The sequence below is a fragment of the Argopecten irradians genome, chromosome 16 (assembly GCF_041381155.1).
Source record: "Argopecten irradians isolate NY chromosome 16, Ai_NY, whole genome shotgun sequence".
Lineage (NCBI taxonomy): Eukaryota > Metazoa > Mollusca > Bivalvia > Pectinida > Pectinidae > Argopecten > Argopecten irradians.
In genome coordinates this window covers 18,219,083-18,231,444 of record NC_091149.1, presented here as the reverse complement: position 1 = coordinate 18,231,444, position 12,362 = coordinate 18,219,083, and positions in this window count along the sequence as shown.

Here is a 12,362-nt window from a genome sequence, read left to right as displayed (position 1 = left end):
GATAAATGCATAAAAAGTTACATCTAAATATTATAAGTGACATTTAATTGATATATGGAACATCTACCCTGGTATCCAAATGGTAAAAGATATTTCTACATTGGTATCTGGATGGTATAGGATATTTTTACATTGATATCTGAATTGTATTGACTATTTTTACATTTGTATCTGAATGGTATAAGATATATCTGCATTACTATCTAAATAGTGTAGGGATTTTCTACATTGACATCTAAATGGTATAAGAGATATCTACATGAGTATCTGAATGATATAGGTGATATCTACATTGATTTTTGAATGGTATATATGTCTACATTAATATTTGATTGACATAGGAGATTTTGATATTGGTATCTGAATGGTATAAGGAATTTCTATATTGGTATCTGAATGGTATAAAAGTCTTCTACATTGGTATCTGAATGGTGTATGATACATCTACAATGGTATTTGATTTGTATAGGTATAAGATATATATGCATTGATATCTGAATGGTATAAGAAATATATACATGGGTATCTAAATGGTATAGGATATTTCTACATTGGTATCTGAATGGTATAAGATATATCTGTAAATGTATCTGAATGATATAGGGTATTTCTATGTTGCAATCCGAATGATATAAGAAATATCTACAACGGTATATAAATAGTAAAAGAGATTTCTACATTGGTATCTGAATAGTACATGATTTAAATAAGTTGGTATCTGAATGGTATAAGAGATATTTACATGGGTATCTGAATGGCATAGATGTCTACATTGATATCTGAATGATACAAGATACATCTACATCGGTATCTGAATTTGGTGGGTTTTGTTTTCTTTTTATTGTGATGTATAATATCACTTTGGGCCTGATAAAGTTATTTTTTGGTAAATCACATCATCAATCCGATAGTTATTTGTATTAATATGCAAAACTGAATACTTCATTGTGTCCCCTAGAGATTGAATAGCATTAAATTGTATAGTATAGGAACAATTATAATAATACCACATTAGATCTTTCTTGTGTGGTTTTGGTGTCGGTTTTTGTGTTTCTATTTTGTTATTTTCAAATGCTTCAATGCGCTCAATTGTTAAAAACATTAATTAAAGTTGAATTTATCCTAATTTTTGTTACAAATATCCCATGTGAAAATGTACATACAAAATGTTTATGTTTTTTTCTCTGTTTCTCTATTTATGTATTTTTTCTCTTAATACGAAGTGTTGTTACCTTAACCTAGAACAATTAACCACGTGCCTTTCTGTAGTGTACCTTATCCGGTTTTTCCAGCGTTTATATGTGAGTGCGTCCGTGCGAGACCTTGTGCTGTATTTATGCTATGACTATGGTTAACAGGCGATATATCTGCGATTTGGCATAGGGTTTCAATCGGTTGCTTCTATTGCAAAGCGTATGAAGGACCAAACTTTAAAAAGAGTCGATATATTATCCACGTTAATTTCGATTTCTTTGCCCACGAACATGTTATTTATCGTGACCTCTTTGTTTCTAGTATAAAAGCCAGTTTGGCATCTGTAATACTTATGTGCTTACAATCACATTTTAAGAATATTAATTTTTCTCATATTTTATTACTATTACTCTTTTTAGACATGGATGTAGAAAAAAATCCAGGTCCAACTGAAAATGAATTGTCTATATTCCACCTGAATACACGAAGCATAAGGAACAAATTAGAATACATAGAAAATATTTGTGATGAGTTTAACATTGTTTGCTTTACAGAAACACACTTAGATGATCGGGTGCCTTCATCTGATTTAACCCTATCGGGATTCATGGAGCCATTTAGGAAAGATAGAAATTTTGCTGGGGTTGGAATTTTAGTCTACTACTCTGATTTCTTAAAATGCATACGGAGAGATGATTTAGAATTTCAAGGCGGAGAAGTAATCTGGATTCAGGTGGATATAGCACGTCAATTTTTTTTAATCTGTACTGTTTATAGACCCGAAAACTCACGTCATCCTTTTTGGGAGAATTTTAAATATTCAATTGAAAAAGCTTTAGAAAGTACACCAAATGTTATTATTGTTGGTGACATTAATATTGATATGTTAACTCTATCAAATAATCACATTTTAAAGCAAATTATGTTGGAGCTTGACTTAAGCAATGTTATAAATGAACCGACCAGGTATAGAGCCACAAGACACAGTTTACTCGATCCTATTTTGTTAAGTGATATTTCGAAATGTATAGATTCACATGTAATTTCAGTTGATCGTGATATCAGCGACCATGACGCATGTGTCGTATTTTTATCTACGCCTATTAGCCTTTCACGAACCTATATTCGTGAAGTTTGGTCATACAAACATGCAAATTTTGAAAAATTAAATATATTAATAAATTCCTTTGACTGGGAAACAGTCTAATTACACGTCAATTGATATTGCGAGCGTTAAATTTACCGAACAGTTTTTGTTATTTGCTAAAGAATGTATACCAAGGAAAAAAGTATATATACGACCACATGATAAATTATGGATGAATTCTGATCTGCAGAAAGCCATCCGATTGCGAGATAGGCTACACAATGCAGTTAAACGAGTTAAGTCCGCATCCAACACCGATAAGTTTAAAAGACAACGTAATAAAGTCAATAACATGAAAAAATATGCTAGAGAAGTTTTTTTATGAAAATGTGGGCGATGTTATTGATAATCTTAATACTAGTGATCCTAAAGCATATTGGAGATTGGTAAGGAAAATTTTTAAACAGTCGAACAACAAAGAAGCTATACCACCTTTATTAAACGATGATACGGGAAATGTAGAAATAGGTGATTCTGAAAAGGCAAACATTCTCAATAAATACTTTTGTTCTATTTCCACGATAGATGACAGAAATAAACCTCTGCCTATTTTTGAATCTCGTACAGAATCTGTGCTTGAATCTGTTGTGGTAAACCAGTAATGAAATTTGTGATATTTTAAAAATTCTTAAATTAGGTAAAGCATCTGGTCATGATAATATTAGTCACCATATGTTAAAATATACTGCAAATACTGTGTGTAAGCCATTGGCTCTTCTATTTAATATGTCATTAAATCTTAATATTTTTCCAGAAACTTGGAAAAAAGGCATTGTTCTACCCCTATTCAAAAAAAGGGGATAGGCATTTGGTATCTGATTATAGACCTATAACGTTGCTATCTTGTCTAGGTAAAGTTTTTGAAAGAGTTATGTTCAAACATATTTACAATTTCTTTTTTGAAAATTCATTGTTTTATGAAAAACAGTCTGGTTTTATGATGAACCATTCAACGGTTCATCAATTAATAGAAATGTATAATACTATCTGTTGTTCACTTGAACAAAAGAAACATGCCTGTCTTATATTTTGTGATATCTCCAAGGCATTTGATCGAGTATGGCATAAGGGTATGTTATTTAAATTGAATGCGTATGGCATAAAAGGTAATTTGCTTAATTGGATGAAAAGTTATATATCAGGTAGACAACAGCAGGTAATTGTTAAAAACGAATATTCCAGCACAGGTTGCACCAATGCTGGAGTCCCACAAGGAAGTGTGTTAGGGCCTCTTTTGTTTTTAATATATATTAATGATATAGTTGACAATTTAGATAGTGTATCACGTCTATTTGCTGATGACACTTCTTTGATGTATTCTTCATCCTCTGTTCACGATATTGAATTAAATCTTAATAGAGATTTAGATAGATTAAACAGATGGTCTCTAGATTGGCTCACTAAATTTAATCCTCAAAAAAACGGACGTTTTACTAGTATCCAACTCTGAAAACCTGCATCCCTTGCAACTTTCTTTTGGTGATGAAATTTTAAGATGCGTTGACAGTCATAGGCACTTAGGTGTGACATTTAGTGCAGATGCTAAGTGGTCGTTACACATTTCAGAAATTCAAAAATCGTGTATGAAAAAACTTTCAGCATTACGTAAGTTAAAATTTTTACTCAATAGGAAAACTTTATTAAGGATATATAAAGCATTTGTGTTGCCTGTGTTGGAATATGCGTGCGAAGTATGGGATGGTTGCTCTCTGGGAGATGTTAACAAACTCGAACAAGTGCAGCTTGAGGCGGCAAGAATCATAACGGGTATGCCATCCTTCTCAAGTAAAGACTCACTCTATTTCGAAACCAATCTTGTACCTCTAGTAAAAAGAAGAATAAACTCCATAATAACCTAACCGCATCTTATCTGACCAATATCCTTCCTCCTAAAGTTGGAGAGCGATCCGCCTACAACATGAGAAATAGAGAAAACTATGTTATTCCGAAAGATTCTTGCCATCTTCTATTACATTATGGAATGATTTGCCTAGCAATGTCAGAGAGCAGCCATCCGTTCGTACCTTCAAAACATTGATACAATCTGATGTAAATTCTTTACTCGTTTATTATTTTACTGGGATAAGGAAGTTTAATATTTTACATACAAGATTGCGACATTCGTGTAGCAGTCTGAACTATGATTTGTACAGAGTAAATATAATTAACGACCCATCATGCGCATGTGGTAATCAATGTGAAAATGCAACTCATTATGTTTTTGAATGTAGTCTTTATACTAGACAAAGGGATGTTTTATTCCGTAATGTTTCACAATATGGTAATATTTCAATTAATATTTTGCTTTATGGTGCTCCACACTTGTACAACATGGAAAACCAAATGATATTTCAATGGGTACAAACCTTTATCAAAGATAGTGCTAGATTTTAGGTCAAGTCTGTAACAACAAACTCATTTTGATTTTTTTTCTATTTCTTCTTCAATATTTTCTGTATATATACATAATTATATGATTGTATGCTGTCAAAGTATTGTATATACATGTATTATGGAGAAGGCATTATTAAGTTGTGATAACTTGTGCCTAATCCATTATTGTATTTTTGACAATAAAAAATATGTTTGAATCGAAAACATGAACTCGTTCAATTTTAAAACTGTACAGTTGTCCTCGTCCGAACGTTGGAGCTCAAAGGCATCTGCAAATTAATCAGTTTATATACATGTATAACCATTTTCAGTCGTTGTATAGATTTATATAATAAATCGGCTGGAATCATACTCTACATGGTGTACATGTATAATACAAATGTAAGATTTAGACCTTTAAAACGTATTGTGGTAGACACAGGTCATACAATGTTTTCCATACACGAGTTCAAGCTCGTAACTTTCAACAAGTAACTCACCATGTGGAATATATTCTGTATTCAACAACAACGACTCATGTAACCTGTATTTCTATAAACTGTAACTAAATATCAGATCCCTGTATTGGGCTTACTGACGACTGGAAACCAATCTGACACTGTGACGTCTAAAGACGATATCAAGTTTGGTATAAAGACAGTTCGGAATAGCTTCAAGGTTATTTTATAATATTCTTTGAACTTATTCGGCTGAGCGTTGTAACAAATTTCGAAACATGAGGTGCGAGTACTTTCAAGTAGGAGTGGATAACATTGGCGAATAGAGAGATGTGACGAATACCTGTGCTCAAAATCCCAAGCACTGTGTTATTCTTTATATACAGGTACATATGACTTAGCACAGAAAGGCACAGATATATGTTTTTTTAATATATACATGTACCATACACATCGTTGTGTGCAGCAATGTTTTACAGAATTTGGTAAAACACCATAGAGTATTTAGGTACACATTCCTTGTTTTGTGGAATCACCTTGGCGTCGGCGTCAGATTAGGTTTTGGTTAGTTAGCCGTTGTAAATGACATTGCTTTCTACATTGTTTTATGGTCATTATTGCTTTATATGCAAAAACATTTAAAGGGAGAAAATGTAAGATTTTGAGAATTCCAATAACCTCAATTTACTTGCATGGTTCAGCGCAAGAAAAGGATGCTCAGTGAGGGGCGATCATCATCGATACTCCATGGGTTGCTATCATTGACGTTATATCCACGGTTGATATAAAAACAGTCATATCAACCCCTGGGTTATCGAGGATGAGTAAAGATTGATAAGTTATCTTGTAGAAATTATGATGTGTTTTTTTAAAGATAGGATATTGACTGAATAATGGGAAAACATTAAACTTGTGCTTGTATTTCGTCAATCTATAATATGAAGTGATTCTTCGCAGCCTCCTATATATACACCACACACTACAGCGATTTCCCTTGTACATGTTGTGAACCACAGTAGGGAACAACCAACTAAATGGAAAAAGACCTTCGAAATGGCCCCAGTGTATACGAGCCCAGGATAGAATGTAACCCGGCCGCTGATTGGCTGGCTAATTATGAATTTCAAAAGTAAAAATGTTTTCTGACAGGCAATTATTCCTAGATAACTATGATATGAATTTGGAAATTCATATTGAGATTTAAGTTCAAAATATCAATTTTGATAATGAATATATAAAATATTAGAATTTCAGGATTTTTTAGCGCAAAATGCGCCTGATTTCAATATAGCTACCCTGGTTGGAGTTTGAGCAGAAGGACCCATTTTTGTTCTATCTAGTGTTATATGAGAACATAGACTTTAATTATAGAACTCAATAGCTAACTAATATTCCTTTGTTTTAATAATACAGTACAAAACTTTATCAAAGTTTAACACTGTGGTCTATGTAAAATTATTTAGTTGGTTGTTCTCTATAAGGACGTAATCCTTGACCACAGGGACTTGATGGTCCATATGTACTTAAACTCGTGATATTGGACATACACTGCCCTCCAAAAGTTTTGTTACACATAGATTTTTGTCAAAACTATTTTATACAAAATTTAGACACTTGTAACAGACTGGCAATGTATATTATATGTTTTAAGGGTCTAGATTAAAATCGGTAAAAATCATACCTCTTTGTACTGTATACAGTTGTATACATAGGGAAGAAAGTTTTGAACTCGCGATCCAGAGGTTTGTGGTAATATGTCAGGACATCTGAACCACTTGGCCACTCTCCTTTAACTAATTCTTAGGCTCCTGTATTGTGCACGCGTTTAGAAATAATATGATAGCTACGCCAACTTTAGAATGAATTATAGGTATTGATATTACATATGTAGCATTCTTGAATAATGACAACATAAAGCGTAGGGCCCCCAATCGGTCAGACAACTGAGTAATGTTCCGACAAGCAAGGTAGCCCGAGTTACTATGACACTAATACCAAACTATAGAGTATGGTTTTTACCTATTTTTTTTATCTAGCCCCTAAAACATCTAAAATGGTCTGTGGACACTCTGATGTGTCCATGGTTATATGAAGTGTAACTAATTCTCAAATCCCTGTGAATCAGGCGTCAGCTGGCATGCTGCCCCTAATTATATAAATTGCCAGTTCGAAACTTGCTTTTTGATGGCTATGGCATAATAAGGCACCACTCATATATCGAAGGTACATGTACATGTACTCAGTTTTCCCCGACTGTCACGTCACATTCTAAGACGTTGTTCGATCTATTCAAAACGATGTCTTATATTCACTTGTATTTACACAAAATTTCAGGATTGCTTTAAATTTAAATACGTCGCATTTCAATTATTTTAAGTTTATCAGTGAAATAAGTCCCTTCATTGGTCGGGAACTAAGATCATTAATTATCTCTGACAATTATCTGCACTGTACTTTACAGTTTATTAAGCCCGTTGTATCACCGTGGATAATATCTATAAGGGTATTTTAAGCTTGCAGAAACCGTGGGTTGCTAAAAGGATTTAAAGGATTTATCCCAATGTGCATATTCCACATCAAAACTGAAGTTATGATTTTTAATCAAGCGATTATATGGATATATTTGACGAAATATCGCTTGTTCGATGGCATACATGTCCATCCGTCATCCATAACTGTAACAGAAAAAATACATTTTGCATAAACTACAGACAGTACATTGTAATACAACATTTTATGTATCCCAAAATCTGGATTTGATTATATGCCATTATCTTCTAACAATATTGTCTATATTCAGCATTTTATAATTAGTGGTTTAATGAATGAAAACGTCGTTTAAACTCGAAGAAAAACGTGGAAATTGTACACCTGGTATGTTTTCTCACATCATTTTGATTATATCACCAGGAAGTCAGAAGTAGAATACAGCTTTTCTCCCAAACAAAATAATGCAAAGAATTGACCAAAAAGGTTAGATAAGAGAAAGTAGCATGTCCTTACCTTATATAACCGTGTAATCCTTAATACTAGCTCCGTGTTAACCCTTAGAATTGAATTGAACCCTTGTTCAATTGATAAACCGTGCAAACGGATTCACAAACCGTGCGAACGGATTGACAAACCGAGTGCACGGATTAGTAATCCGTGCGAACGGATTGACAAACCGTGTGCACGGATTAGTAATCCGTGCGAACGGATTGACAAACCGTGCGGACAGATTCACAAACCGTGTGCACGGATTGATAAACCGTGCGAACGGATTCACAAACCGTGTGCACAGATTAATAAATATATTTCCAGGTCCCTTCGCGGGCTCCGTAGCTATATGTACTTCGATAATCAGCGGTTTATTTGTTCGCGTTTGTCTTCCGAAGATTTTGATTACACGACTTAGTGGTATGAAAACCTACCGGTAGTAACGGGAACAGTGAGGTTTTGTTACCCTATTTCCCCTGCAGGTTATCTATTCGCTTCTTTCTAACCCATTTTCTGATTATTATTTTGGCCTACGGTTGAACGTTCGCATGAGGAAGGTCGAGGTCTATTTATCGACCGAGAAAACAAATTCTATAAAACTTAAAGTATCTGCTCCTGCTTTGGGATTTCACTATAAATGGGGGCACGAGTTCCACTATACAGCAGTCTGCCAAATGACCCTGCAGGGGCGTAAGAAGCGGGGGGGAGGGGGGGGGGGGGGGGGGGGGGGGGACATGTCTTTTTGCCCCCCCCCCCCCTTTTTTTTTCGCCGACTAATGAAATTTTCTAAAAATGTTTACTTGAAGGAAAAATGGGTCCTCCTGCACATTTTTCATACTTCATTCTAGAAAATTTTCCGCTGCGCGACGCATTTCCTAAAACGTTCAAGCACATAATGTCAAACCTTAAATAGTAAAAGTTCAATACACACGAACTAGACTAAAAATGTCCATCAAGGGATTCTATGTACTATTTAAAAAATCCTCTTAAAAGATCAATTTGTTTATATGTCTTTTATGACGACACAATTATAATTTCTAAATGCAGGTAGCTTTAAATCGAAAAAATGACCATGTTAAGAACGCTTTATAATCATTAAAATGCATCGTAAAACTCATCTCAGTCATTCTAAATCGTAATTTTTTTTCCCGGGGAGACCCCAGGACCCCCCTAACACCAAATTCTCGCGCCTTTGGGCGCTCACAAATTCATCAAAATGCATCGTAATACTCATCTCAGCCATTCTAAAACGTATTTTTTTCCGGGGGAGACTCCCGGACCCCCAAAACACCAAAATCTCGCGCTTTTGGGCGCTCGCAAAATCATCAAAATACATTGTAAAACTCATCTCAGCCATTCTAAATTACAATATTTTTTCTCGGGGTTCACCCTCAGACCCCTAAAACACCAAAACCTCGCGCCTTCGACGCTCACATGCTAATTTGGCCAATTTGCGTATTCGTTAAATTCCTTTTAGCGACCCCACTGTCTATATATGTGTACAATGATTAAATTTAATGATATATGAGTATAGCAGGGAAGGTGTACGGAGTATAGCAAGTTTAAAACATTTTAAAACGTGTTCGGTTTTGGGAATTAGCTATCTTTGAAAAAAATAATCATAGTTGGATTTACAATCACAAATAAAGCATTTATTTGTTGATTTAATTAAGGTTCTCTCTAATTTACCAGTATAACAAAATATAGCAATATCATTACATAACTTTTTGGCCCATTGAGCCTCTTGAAATTTTCAAAATCCAGCATTTTGCTCATTCAAATGATTTTCATACCCATCACAACAATTACAAAATGATTGTAGAAATTAATGCCAATTGTGACGGATAGCATTATGATAACACTTGCACCAAAACCTTAACCTGGGATTTCGAACGCCGACGCCAAAGTGATTCCATAAATCCCCTCTCTCCTAGAGCTAAAAATGGAAACTATTAATGACATGATAATGGTTATAGTGATGTTATACAAACACTTTGGACAGTCTTCCGAAACAATACAAGACATTTACAAAGTTTTTTAACTTTTAATTATCCCCGCTTTTACCGAAACAGGAAATATTGCATGCAATTTTAATTTATCCTTCCATTTGTCTGTTACATTTTTTTAAATCCGCTCTCCAAGATAACCTGTTTTACTCCTACGGTTTATTCAACACTTATATGACTTATAATAAGGCACAACAGTGCCATTTATTCCAATAACCCCATGGGAAATTTTAAGTTCCCTTCCGTATATAGATACAAAATATCAGTATAAATACACGAACATACCGCAGTCTCCCAAAACACGCACCTCGCACTTCCCACACGATGCGCTCTGCATACACGGGAGGCCGTCCTTACATGACCATGGCTATTAAAAGGGCGTTAAAATAATCAAACAAACAAACAAACAAACAAACAAAAATAGCAATATCCATGTATAACTTTCATAGTCGTTTATAGCAAATATAACCAAATCGCTCCTGTCATGGCACCTCTCAGGCGCATATATTGCCCAGTACCAGAAACATATATATATTCCTTTCATAACTACGGGTGTGATACTGGCTGGTCTATGGCAATACACTCATGTCGCCTGAGGCTGTATTGCATGGCCTCCCATGCAATAAAGCCTCGTGCCATCACGGCGTCGACAAAATTTCTATTTCCTCGATAAAATTTTAACATTTTTTTCACAAACTTGACTGGTTTTACTATAAAAGTTGCATACAATATAATTTGTGCTGAAAATATCACGTATTTTTCATGTATGGAAAATTGACTTTCAGTCGTGGCAGAATATCCCTATCCTTCATATCCATATATGAAAGAGTCTTATAAATATGATATTAGAGAGCTTGGCAACTTCGCCATTTTTACGATCGGCAGATGTACCTCTGTATGCCTCCTGGGTTTTTTCAAATACATTCCTAAATATTTAGATGTAGTAGGATAATAAAATTATGTTAACTTATACACAAATAAAAGAAAAAGCACTGTTATGAATGCCAGGTTTTGGACAAACCTGGTAAAATAACTTATTTTCATGCTTTCAAAAATCATATTAATATCAATCATATCAATTTGGAAAAACTAGTCATTTCAGACCATGTTATAATGTTTTAACTTTATACTTATGCACAAATACACTAAAAAGTAGTTAGCTAAGGGAAACTAAGCCTATAACTCGATGGTCCCTCTGCATTCATGATAACGTTAAAAATAAAACAGGGGAAACGCAATACTATCGTCATAACAACATGTACACCATCACATGACGGGTTCCTTCACACCTCTTTTAATAAGAAAATTATAATTACACTGTACTATCATTATCAGAAAATATATCCACTGTAACACATATATGTACTGGGAAATTACAAGATCGCGTAAGTAAATACGTTATACAAAATTCAATCGTTTCACTTCTGCATACCAAAGTTCAAAAACTATTAATTTAAAAAAAAAAGTTTATATTCAAATGATAACCTTGAACTCAAACTCTGTTTCAAATTCATTTTCTATTACAGGTGCCGTATTAACAGTTTTGACTGCTTTTCCATAGATACTGACTGATTTTGTCGTTTTACTGGACGCATCAACTTCGCTAGTCAAGGGTATTTAGCCGATTCACATTTGTAGGAAGAGAATCAGACTAAATACTCTTGGCTAGCAAAGTTGCGGACAATTGTGTAAACAGGATCCACAATATGAAGCAAACAAACCGGAATAATCAAATATACATTAAATCATTGATACTATCACGCTATACTCCGTACACCACAATAAGAATTTTAGCTATACTCCGTACACCTCGCGAGCTATACTCCCTACACTGATGTCTCCTTATAAAATGAATATCTACAAATCATTGAAGAAACCCAGGTTACCAACATTTTGTATTAATGAATATTTATGTGTATCCTTTTATGTAAGAAAGGTGATTTGGATTAAAACCATATAATCATTTTTAAAATCAACGAAAATATGTGAGTAAACTAAATTTTTAGCAGGTACACACCAAATATCTTCACAGATTATTCAATAAAGACGCATTAAAATTCCACAAGTTTTACATTTTATTTAATTCGAATGTTTTTTTAAACGACGAGACCAGGATACAGTCCGCATTATTGTGTTGTATAGTTAAAAACAATGACTGAATCATCCCCTGTCATGTTGTATTTTTGAGCTGTCGCTTCGAGTGTA